Source organism: Bison bison, unplaced genomic scaffold (assembly GCF_000754665.1).
Source record: "Bison bison bison isolate TAMUID 2011002044 unplaced genomic scaffold, Bison_UMD1.0 scf7180017864197, whole genome shotgun sequence".
In the NCBI taxonomy this organism is placed as follows: Eukaryota; Metazoa; Chordata; class Mammalia; order Artiodactyla; family Bovidae; genus Bison; species Bison bison.
The window spans coordinates 4,167,134-4,179,320 of NW_011494769.1; positions in this window are offsets into that span (position 1 = coordinate 4,167,134).

A 12,187-nucleotide genomic window follows, 5' to 3' on the forward strand; every position below is an offset into this window, starting at 1 on the left:
ATTTCGATTGAAAAATTATTTATTTTTACTTAAAAGTAAAATTAGCAAAGCATTCGGGACAGTACGATAGCTGTCATCTGACACACTATGACTATAACCAGGCTGTTGACTTACAAAAGAGTCTTATCTGAAGGTCAGAAATGCAATCAAAAACCAACTAAATACAAGGGAACCCAGTGAAAGGAGAATTAATCCATCTCCAATTATACCATTTATGGTTTGTTGTTTGAGGGCTTATACAACTATTATTTATCTGAAATAATTAGAGCTTTAGAAAAAAAAATCATAATGTAAAAATCTCCGTAATGAACTCTACAGAATATTTAAAGTCAAAGGAAATATATGAGCACGTGCAGATTTGCAGCCTGAATGGGGCACAGAGCTTTCTAACAGGTTTGTCTAGGTGCGGCATGGGCAGAGGAGAGGCACATGGAGCCTGTGATTCATCTGTTGTCCCCTGAATGGACAGATGCCTTCCCTGGTAAACATCAGGAAATCTTTGCTCTGTTTCCTTTCCTTCTGCCTAGGATTTTCTCTTCCTAGAAAGGGAACATTATCTCTTTCTCGCTCAACCTCTACAGTCTACCGTTTTTCTCTCCGTTTAGAATTGGCAACTCACTTTTGCTGTGTAACAGTTACATTTATTGTGTTAAATTCTCTTGATATCTTACCTGGGTAATGTCCCATCTTTATTTCCCCCTTCCTGAATAATTTCTGTCTTCCTTTCTGTCTCTTTCTCCTTAGAGTCTCCCTGTGCCCCACAACATTTTCTCTTATCCTGTAACCTCAAGGTGCAGCTGAATTCACTGCTCTTTTTCCTGTCACTCTGGACACTCATCAGGAGCAGATCTCTTTTTTTACCTCTCTTCCCATATAGTTATACATGCATTTGGGAAGGACGACTTATGCCTTAGGCCAGCGTTAGGCAAGGGGATCATAATATCCAAGGAAATGCAAAATGTCTCAGAAAGAGTAGATTTTTCAAAATATTTTATTTTAATGGAGAGTACTGGCAGATGCAAAACTTTAAAAGTAATATCCATAAAATATGATCCCTCTGTGTTTCAAACACACTGTCTTTATATCCTGCAGGTGTTCTTCAAGACCAAGTTGAAGCGCATTCATTTAAAAGATCTCTCGCTATTTTATTTTACTTTTCATTTCCCAAAAGGTTTTAAGTGATTTCTTCAGCATAGTTTACTAAAAGGAAGATAGATGCATTTGTCTACTGAATCTGAATACTTTGATTTGGCTCCAACAAAATGTATCTTAACAAGTCTGTTCTTAGTAGAGACACAGTTTAAGTAACCTACTGTGCATTTCATTTGTAAATAATTTATTATTGAATACAAATGGCCACACATTCCAACGTGTCAAAATCAACAGGAGGCAGGGTTTGGTATAAGGGTTCACTATTAGCCAACTACATTTTTGTCCAGATTGTATGCAAGGCATAGTTAATATTTAATTTAGTTTATAACACTGAAAGGTTCTGGCATATACCTCATTGTCATGATATACAAAGCAGAATACACTGTGTCTTCCTCTTGGTGAAAAGAAAAAATGTTTAAACTTCCCACCGATGAAGCAATCTGAGAAACTGGGTAACTTTAGGTGTGTTTTTTTTCAATCCCACCTTTGAAAGAAACAATGAGCATTTATATGTATATTCAACAATGATTCCAACCCTCCCACTCCCCCAAAAAGCTCTGATGAGTTTTCCATCTTTGGATGCCCCCATCACACTCTAGGAGAGTAGAGAACAATCGGTGGGTTTCGCATAGCACCTGATTGATATTTCCAGGGAGTGAAAGCCTCCACTGGCAGATTAGGCTGATATTGCATATTCAAACACATACAACGATATATTTGTCATTGCTATTGACCTTTATCTCTCCAGTTTCCTGACAACCTTCTACAGTTATTGACATTACAAATACCAGCAACAACGTGCAGGGCAAAGTATAACCTTTCATTTACCTTCATGTCCCTCAAATGACTCGTGTAGGTAGTTTCAACAAAAGCGGCAAACAATGACACTGTTGATTTTTTTTCCTCTTAACTTGCTAAAATGTTTTCCATTTTCCTCTTGTTCTCAGAAAATCATGCCAATAACTCTCTACAAAGGAAACGATTTCAAATGAATACAGGTAATTAGAAGTGTCAAGAAATCAGCAAAGTAGGGTGTCTGCCATCATTTCTTGGAGAGAATGCCAGATTCCCTTTCAAAAAGGTCTTTGTCATTTTTTAATAGAAGGTAATTAATGTAGACTACAGTAAAATGTACAGGATCCCAGTCGTTGTCTTTCTTGCCATAGAAATGGGACCATAAAGATGTTTTGATATCTAGAAACAATCTTCTGAGGTTATTTTAAAATGACTTTTAATTACAAAAGTAGTCCTTTTAATCTTTTCATTTTAAAAGAAAAAGGATTTAGAAAGGGCATATTTATTAGGAGACAAAAGACAGAACGTTTCACAAGGAAAAACTATATGGAAAGTGAAACAACAGGATTTTATAAAGCTGACAAGAGTTAAGGATTCAATAAATTAGCCTATATCTCAAATGTTTCCAACAGTAAGAGAAATAATGCATAATGTCCTAATAAAGGTAGTTATACTTTTAACACTATGACACTTTGGACACAATCAGATCTTTTTTTCCTCAAAAACTACACCAAACTATTTAGCTTTTTTAAAGCCAAATCTCCATGAGACCTGTGACTCATAGGTATTTATTAAACATGAGAATTTTTAGGACTCTTCCTATTTTTTTGTGAATGAGGGTAAAATTTAAGCCAATTTTGAAATTATCTGAAGGCCATAATTTCCCACTATAAGCTATTCAAATGGAATAATCCTTCTAAGCTTAAGTTTTTACATGTACGTACATATGAAATTATTCTCATTTCATCTCTTGGTTCTCAAGAAACAGTAATGTTTCTTCACTTAAGGTTTCATTATCTTGGGATAGCAAAAAAGTCTTAATCACAATAAATATAAAACATTGAAATCTGAAATTGAAATTATAAGGTTATTTCAATATTGATGACTTTAACATTGAGACATTAATTAATTGGGAATTATGATAAAAGTACATATAAGTACTCAATAAGTATGACCATCATTATCTATTATTGAGAATAAGATGGACTGAAGAAAAAATATAGCCAAAGCTTTATAATAAATCTTTGTCAATGCAACAAGTAGAATAACATCTTATTTTTCATAAACCTCTCTCCTGAGATTATTCTCCTTCATGGAATTCATACCACTCATCAAACAAAAGAAAAACGCTAAACTGTAATTGATGTGCTAATCATATGCTATTCCATTCACCAATAATATGCTTCTGGAAATCATGATTTAGTGTAATTTTGTTTATAAGCCAGTCAAGTCAAATTTTCAGAGTGAATGAATCTGGCCATTTTAGAGAAGAGACCACAATTCATACAAGCATAATCTTTAAAGTCTGGCATTAAACTAATGTATAAAGGGTAGTGCAAAATGTCACAGAATCATTTATAATAGATATTACTCCAAAGGTGGGAGAAGTAGCTAAGTCGTAATGAAGATGGAGGCTAGGAAAAGTGTCTTGTTTGATATATTCAGATTGATCAAGGCCGAGGCAAGTTTTATAAATAATGGACCCAAGCTTTAACCACCACATAGAGGAAATAATCAGAGACTATTTTAGTTCTAAAGATAAAGTGCAGTCCAAAAACTGAAGTGAATTCACAGTATAAGGAAAGAAACACAGTCAAAAATACAGAACACAGAAAGATGGACATAGAAGGTGGGAAAAGTTGCTTCTAAGCAGGACATTAGCATCAGTGAAGAGAAATCTGGGCTTCCTCAAGTACCTGGATTTAGCTGATGGTTCTTTCTTGCTTATTTGACTCTGGTTCTTTTAGCCCCAGGAGGGTGGGTGGTCAGGAAAGTAAGCCATCAATGGCAGGATCGTTTCAAGCTGTATTGCTTCATCCTCCAAATCATATAATCTCAGCTCAGAGCCCTGATTCAATGTTTTCTTAAAGCATGTATCATAAAACCCTTCTCAGAATCAAAGGAGGTTGGAAGAGTCGTTTGAAATACCATATTCCAAGTGTAATGTAGTACGACTGGTCTGTATTTCACTCCTTCCCCCCTTCCTTACTTGTAAATAAGAAATTCCATCAGGATGTGTCACATTATTACCCTCCAACCAGACAATGAAGATGAGTCATTTCTTCTGTTATTAATGACATGGTTTATTGTGTATGGCCTTAAAAAGCAGATCACTGCCAAAATAATAACAAAATATTAAACATCTTCAAGTCAAAGATTACTGGTTTCATCATTCCCTGTTGTTCAAATGTATAATTGTAGGTGGGGCTAGTATTTAGCCAGTGGGTAATAGAAGGGGTCATGCTGGTTGCTTAAGTAATGAAATATTATTATCCATAGTCACAAACCAATAACTGCTTTTATCCCCCAAAGACTGACCATGCTCTTAGCAGCCTGATTTCTCATCCCCAGAATACCTACCTCAAGCTAATTCAAGTAATGCCTTTATAGCAACAGGTTCTCCAGCACCCTCAGCAAAATGACTGATGTCTTACTGGTTTGTGCTATTACCATATCAATTATTAAATGTTTTTGTAATAACTCCTGATGCCAGCTTCTCTTTCACCCAATGGATTAATTTGTTAACCCTCTTGAGCATGTGTTTTGCAGATGGTAAACTTATTCTATAAAAGCCACATTTATATTTTCATAGCTAAGTCAGTTGATTGATAAAATCTATGCTTACATTTTCTACTCAAATTATATCTTCCACACTATTTTTATGTGTCCATGCAACTAGGTAGAATCAAAGATATTTTAAAGATTAGCTTTAGCACCAGAGAAGGCAATGGCACCCCACTCCAGTACTCTTGCCTAGAAAATCCCATGGACGGAGGAGCCTGGTAGGCTGCGGTCCATGGGGTCGCTAAGAATCGGACACGACTGAGCGACTTCACTTTCCCTTTTCACTTTCATGCATTGGAGAAGGAAATGGCAACCCACCCCAGTGTTCTTGCCTGGAGAATCCCAGGGACGGGGGAGCCTGATGGGCTGATGTCTATGGGGTCGCACAGAGTCGGACACGACTGAAGCGACTTAGCAGCAGCAGCAGCAGCTTTAGCACAGCTCAGAAGCACTTCTGCAGCCCTTCTCTGCATAGAAGACACTGTGTTTGAATGAGAAGTTTTATCAGGCTCATTAATTTTCATAACAGAATACCAGCTTTACCACCTGGAAGTCTGATACCTGAAATATACAGCTCTCACTTCAATAATCAGTTATTTAAATATTATTGTGGGTTTATTATGGACTAGGCAATTAACAACCTATAATATCCATGCTTAAGGTGCACAGAATTCAACTTTTAAATGAGTTCCATCCAACTTCTGCCAAAGCATGGTCAAGACAACCTATATTAGACAAAGTTTAAAAAATATTCACTATTTCTCTCTGATTCTCTAAAATCTATTACAGAATCTACTTTTTAAAAAAAAGAAGCCAATGGACCTGAGCTGTATTAATTTGGCACTCTGTAAAAACACTTTTTATTAAATTAGCAAGTATTATTGAAATTCAATATGAAAGATAGTACAATGAAAAAATTTTGTTCATCTTTCCTAAATAAATTATCCAACATGTTACCCATTTCACTCACAAATTTATATCTGTAATCCAGACCAGTCTGAATCTACTTTTCTAACAACCTCTGATGTCTCCACTGCCTCAAAGGCACCTGAAATTCAATATTTAGAATTCTCAACTGATCATTTCTCCCCCAAATCTGGTTTCCTTTCAGGGAGTCCCTGTCTTAACACCTTTATCCATCCAAAAGGGGTAAGTTTGAAACCCTAAGAGTAATCCTTGACCCCTCACTCTCCATCACCCACATATTTAATCTGTTACCAAGCCAATTAATTTAACCCCCTAAATACCTCTCAAACCTCTCTCTTCTCACCATCTCCACACTATCATCTTTCACACTATCATCCTTTACCACGGTGGCCCTTGAAATTGCCTGCAGCTTCCGCCCTGAATATTCTCTGCTCTCTGCACTGCAGAGTGATGTTTTCCAAATACAAATCTGATTATCCTCTTTCTCTGCTTAAAAATCTTCAAAGATCCCTGAGTTTTTTAGGCCTTCAAAGGCCTGCTTCAGTGACCTAGTGTGTGAAGATCTCCATTACCTGCTCATGCAGAATTTTGCCTTCCCTTATGACAAAAATACCAGCCACATTGCCTGAAATAGAATTCCTCCATGCTTCTTTCTGCTACAGAGCCTTTGACCACACTGTTCCCTTTGTCCCCTCCCACTCTTTCTCCATAATCCCTGCCTCTTGAAGTTTAACGTTCATAAGAATTACCTGTGCGCCTTGTTAAAACAGAAGCAGACTCTCATTCAGTAGGGACAAGCTGGAGCCTAAGACTATGCATCTCTGAGAAGCTCCTAGCTGATGCTGGTGCTGTTGGCCTATGGGCAGAACTCTGAAAACAAGGACTTAAATAGCTTCTGCTTATCCTTAAGATTTCAGCTCAATTTTATACTTAGTATCAATAGTGTTTATATGTCAACCCCGTCTCCCAATTCATCTCATCCCGCTCCCATCCCCCTTGGTATCCATATGTTTATTTTCCACATCTGTGTCTCTATTTCTGCATTGCAAATAAGATCATCTATACCAATTTTTTCAGATTTCACATATATGTGTTAATATATGATATTTGTTTTTCTCTTTCTGACTGACTTCACTCCATATGACAGTCTCTAGGTCCATCCATGTCTCTACAAATGACCCAATTCCTAAAACAGATATCTAACGAGAACCTACTCAATAGCACAGGCAACTCGACTCAATGCTCTGTGGTGACCACCTAAATGGGAAGGAAATCCAAAAAAGAAGAGATATCTGTATATGTACAACTGATTCATTTTGCTGTACAACAGAAACTAATACAACATTGTAAAGCAAATATATCCCTACAAAATTTTTTTAAATAAAAGATTTCAGCTCTGTCATCCCTTCTTTAGAAAAGTCTTCCTAACCCCAAGTCTAGTTCATATGATTTTGTTATGTGCTGTCATAGAACGGTGCTCCTTTACACACAGCAATGATCTCCTTTGTAATTACTTTGTGATTACAAACTAATGTAAGCATTCATTGATATTTCTCCACTACTGTACTGGGAGCACCACTGAGTCCCCAGTGACTAGCAGTATACAAAGGCCATATAAGACATTCAATAAATAGTTGTTGAATGAGTAACTAAAACGGGAAGGAAAGAGCCTTGTCATAAACTATTGGAATTTAGTTGATCAAAATAAAGTGTGTTAGTTTGTTCCTACTGAGGAATATGTAAATATTTATTTTTATTCCATGATAGCCAGGTAACTCATCACATTTTCCTTTTTTGCCTTGCCAGTGGGGACCATTCCTAAATTTACTGTTATGCTACAGGAATCAGTTGAGCACAAGTTTAGGGTTTTTTTTTTAATTATAGAAATTTTACCTCCACTTTTCTATGTTTATGACCCCTGTTTCATCCTAATTTTTAACTGGCTTGTGTGTTAATGTTTGATGTTAAACTGCATCACATCTGTGCTGCATCAAATCCTTTTTTGAAACAGTGAAGTAAAACTACTTTAAAAGTTGTATGATATACTTGACGTATGAGTAGTTACAGATTATAGATATAGAACTTGGAGACAAGAGGGAGGTAAGTTGGGAGATTGGCACCGACATATACACACTGCTACATGTAAAATAGATAACTAATAAGGACCTATGTCGGAGAAGGCAATGGCACCCCACTCCAGTACTCTTGCTTGGAAAATCCCATGGACGGAGGAGCCTGTTAGGCTGCAATCCATGGGGTCGCTAAGAGTCGGACACGACTGAGCGACTTGACTTTCACTTTTCACTTTCATGCATTGGAGAAGGAAATGGCAACCCACTCCAGTGTTCTTGCCTGGAGAATCCCAGGGACGGGGGAGCCTGGTGGGCTGCCGTCTATGGGGTCGCCCAGAGTCGGACACGACTGAAGTGACTTAGCATAAGGACCTATGGACAGTACAGGGAGCTCTACTCAATGCTCTGTAGTGGCCTATATGGGAAAACAATCTAGAAAAGAGTGGATATGTGTATATGGATAACTGATTCCCTTTGCTGTTTACCTAAAACTAACACAGCATTGTAAATCAATTATACTCCTATAAAAATTTTTAAAAACCCTGGACTCTGGAGTCCAATAGTTGGTATCTGAATCCTGACTTCCTGATTTAGAACAGTGTGGCTTGGATAAGTTACCTATATTTCATTATTTATTAGTTAATATTTACATCACTGTTAAGAAGCACAGTCAGTAGATGAAAAATGTTCTCCAATTGAATTGCCACTAATTTTAGATTGTGAAATGAGAGTACTCCATCAGCTAAAATTTCGAAAACTTACAGTAGGCATGAAATTGGGGCAGGCATCAGTGAGAATCTATAAAGGCAGTTATGATCCTGCAGAAAGATTTGAGGTCTCTATAAAGACAAAACAATATTGTTTCATGTTCAAATAATATTAGATACAATGTGATTAATTGATTTGAACAAAGTCATAAAGCCAACCCAGTGGTGAAAGCATACATATGTCAAAATAGATCCCAGAACTAATTCTTGTTCCATAGTTTTGATTCTTCAGTGATAGTATGATATCAGCATTAAATACCTAGATATCAAGAAGAGTATTTTAAATGTGTAAAGTAAACTTTACAGCATAATAAGTAAAGCTGGGCAAATCATATTGAATATACTTGTCCACAAACTGAAGATGCAGTAAAGGGCTAGTGTGATATACTGCAACGAAATAGAAATGTTGCCCTCAGGGAAGCTTCTATTAAAAAATTCAGCGTGTGCTGTATTCCCTATGTGTAAAAAGTACTTAAGCTTAACTCCAACTTAAAAGTTAATTGATAATCAATATAAAATGTAACATCAAGGGCAAAATTCAGCTTCTAAATGAATATATAGAGAGGTCTTATTATCTTCAAATAGAGGCCAGGTGAGTGCTGCTGGGAATAAAAACAACTTTGGATTTGAGAACAGCATTTTATAAAGTCCCCACATGAGATTGTAAGAGGCTCCATCATCATAGATCCAAGAGGAGAAGTTTAAAAGGATGAAAGAAAGAAGGGAGGTGAGAAAATATATCTTGCCAGACTACTAACAAATGTTAATTTAGCAGCAATGCAGTTAGGTTTTTTGTGCACGTTTTTATTTCAGTGGTACCAGATGAAAAGAAGCAAGTTCTTTACATAAAATCTCAAAGTAGTCAAAAAGTCTCTTGGGGTATTGAGGAGTTTTGTCTCACCTTTTATTTTTTCAGTTTTACATCTGTAATTGCATGATTACCCAAATAGAATGCAAAAAAGACTTTTTAGGAAAGAGAAAATACTGATTTTAGTCCGAGAAAATATCAAACCCCAGAGTTGAAATTAAAATCCAGAGTAATTTATGCTCCTAAGTAAAGTGGTAATAAATCCCCCACGGAATGAAATCCACTGGGTTTCACTTACCTCTCATAAATGCAGGACAACTCAATAGTATTTAACTGAACTCAAATGTTTCTTTTCATTGTCTTTCACTCCCCAGTTGAACCTCTTCAGCAAACAATTCATAGATTAAACAGGACTTCTGTTTTTTAAGATTCCCAGGTTGTATAGTATGGACCTGTTCTTTTCAAGTTTAATTCCATTCAAATCAGTAGAAGAGACAAGTTCTCTTATATATGATGAAACCTTTAAAACCATGAATATTGCCTTTACAAACATGCACATCACCGCAAGCAAGAAGAATTCCACATAAAACAAAGATTTTCCTTGGAAAGAGGAAAAAAATATGGCTAATTTCTTTTTTTAAAAAATGACATTCCACCTTCCAAAAAAAGTGCATAGTTGTGGAAAAAGAAAATACATTTTAAGGGTTGACATGTAAGAAAACCCTCTGTTATGAAGACATCCAAATATCTTTTGAACTATTTACACCATATGTGTCCCAATAAGGCTCTTTTCTGATTAAATAATGACAAGTAAGTGGAACCAAAGATGCCTTCAAAGAAACTTGAATCTTTACACAGCTTTTTGTAATTTTGCAAGTGTGAAATTTAGCTATCATTATACAAATGTTCTAAAGCACAATTTTCTTGGTCTGTGAAATATGTCTATGAACATGATGCTGTACCTATACTGGACACTCAAAAAATATGAATAAACAAATTAATACCAAATGAATGCTTAGGAAAGCAATCCTTATAAAATACTCATATCTTTTTAAAAATTCTGAGCACAAATTTAATGACTTGAAAGCAGTAATTATAAACTTAAGGTGGACAACCACTTCCTAAAGAAAACTTGTGAGCTAACGGAATACAATAGGGTAATGGCCAAAAACATGTGGAACACACAAAGAAGGGAAAACTGTACAGTCATTAAAATTCTGAATAGCTGGTAGTGACTTGGGAAAATATTTATAATAAAATGTTAAGTGAAAAGAGCAGGAAAAGCTCCATGTTCAGTAAAACACACATGCTTTCCTACTCAGAGAAAACAAGGCTTCTATTTAAATTGCAAAAAATTAATAGTGGGTATCTCTATTATTATAAATATTTAGTCTTAATTTTTGAAGCAAATGCCTTATCACTGAGTATATACAACTTTTAAAATCAGAACAAAATTGCCTTTTGAATGTCAAATAAGGGTGCCATAATGTTCTAATGTTCTAATACTTTTCAAGATCTAAAAGTCCTTTTGAGAAAATGTGACTGTATAAGCAGTGTGTTACAAAACCCACAAGCTCTTCATGGATTCAGCTCTACCACCCATACCAGAAAGCCCAAGAGTAGTAAGAGTCCACAACTTGATAAGACTGTGATGCCTTGAGTTCCCCAGACAAAAAGGGAGAAGGATACCAAAAGACAAGCTTCACTACTGTTGACATGAAACTGAGGGACACATGTTCATAACTCCAGGGACGTGTTAGACACCATAAACTCTAGGTATTTACTCTGTAAAAATATCAAAAACCAGTCATCTAGATGCTTCATTCTAATATATAAGAACATGACAGTCTAACCCCTGGTGTCATAGATTTTCAGGAATTGATAGAAGCTAAAAGGGCCATCTGGTATGGCAGTTGATCAGATGCTTGCCTTCCAAGGGTCAGCATTACTGTCAAGCAAATGCCAAGTCTAGACAATCTTCTAGAAAATTTGCTGCCTTCTATGGCAAAGTTGACAGCTATAATGTATTTTCTCTTTCAGTATTCTTAGGGGAGCAACTACCTTAGCTTGATTAAAAAAGGAACACATTAGCCAGGACTCTGGGTTATCATGGTGGGGATGGAGTGCGAGTGGGGAGGCAGACAGGATTCAATCCAGCTTAATGAAAAAGCAAACACAAAGAAGATATAAAGCTGGCTTAGGTGCAACTGGATCCAAGACCATAAAAGATAAAGTCAGGATTCGGGTTCACAGGATTACTTGGCGCTTTCTTCCTCTTTCTGTTTTGGCTTTGCAACTGTGGTGACAGGATGGCCTTAGGAGGTCCTAAGCCTCAATTCTCTCCTCTTTGCAATCCTATGAAAATACACACACAAACACACATATACTCATATACTCAGCGTTTTTCCCCTAAAGTTTTAAACAATGAAAAGTCTAGGCCTGACCATCGTTGCTTAAATTGAGCTTTGTAAAAACATCTATTTCTGCTTTATTGACTACGCCAAAGCCGTTGACTGTGTGGATCACAATAAACTGTGGAAAATTCTGAAAGAGATGGGAATATCAACCACCTGACCTGCCTCTTGAGAAACCTATATGCAGGTCAGGAAGCAACAGTTAGAACTGGACGTGGACCAACAGACTGGTTCCAAATAGGAAAAGGAGTTCGTCAAGGCTGTATATTGTCACCCTGCTTATTTAACTTATATGCAGAGTACATCATGAGAAATGCTGGGCTAGAAGAAGCCCAAGCTGGAATCAAGATTGCCAGAAGAAATATCAATCACCTCAGATAGCAGATGATGCTACCCTTATGGCAGAAAGTGAAGAGGAACTAAAAAGCCTCTTGATGAAAGTGAAAGTGGAGAGTGAAAAAGTTGGCT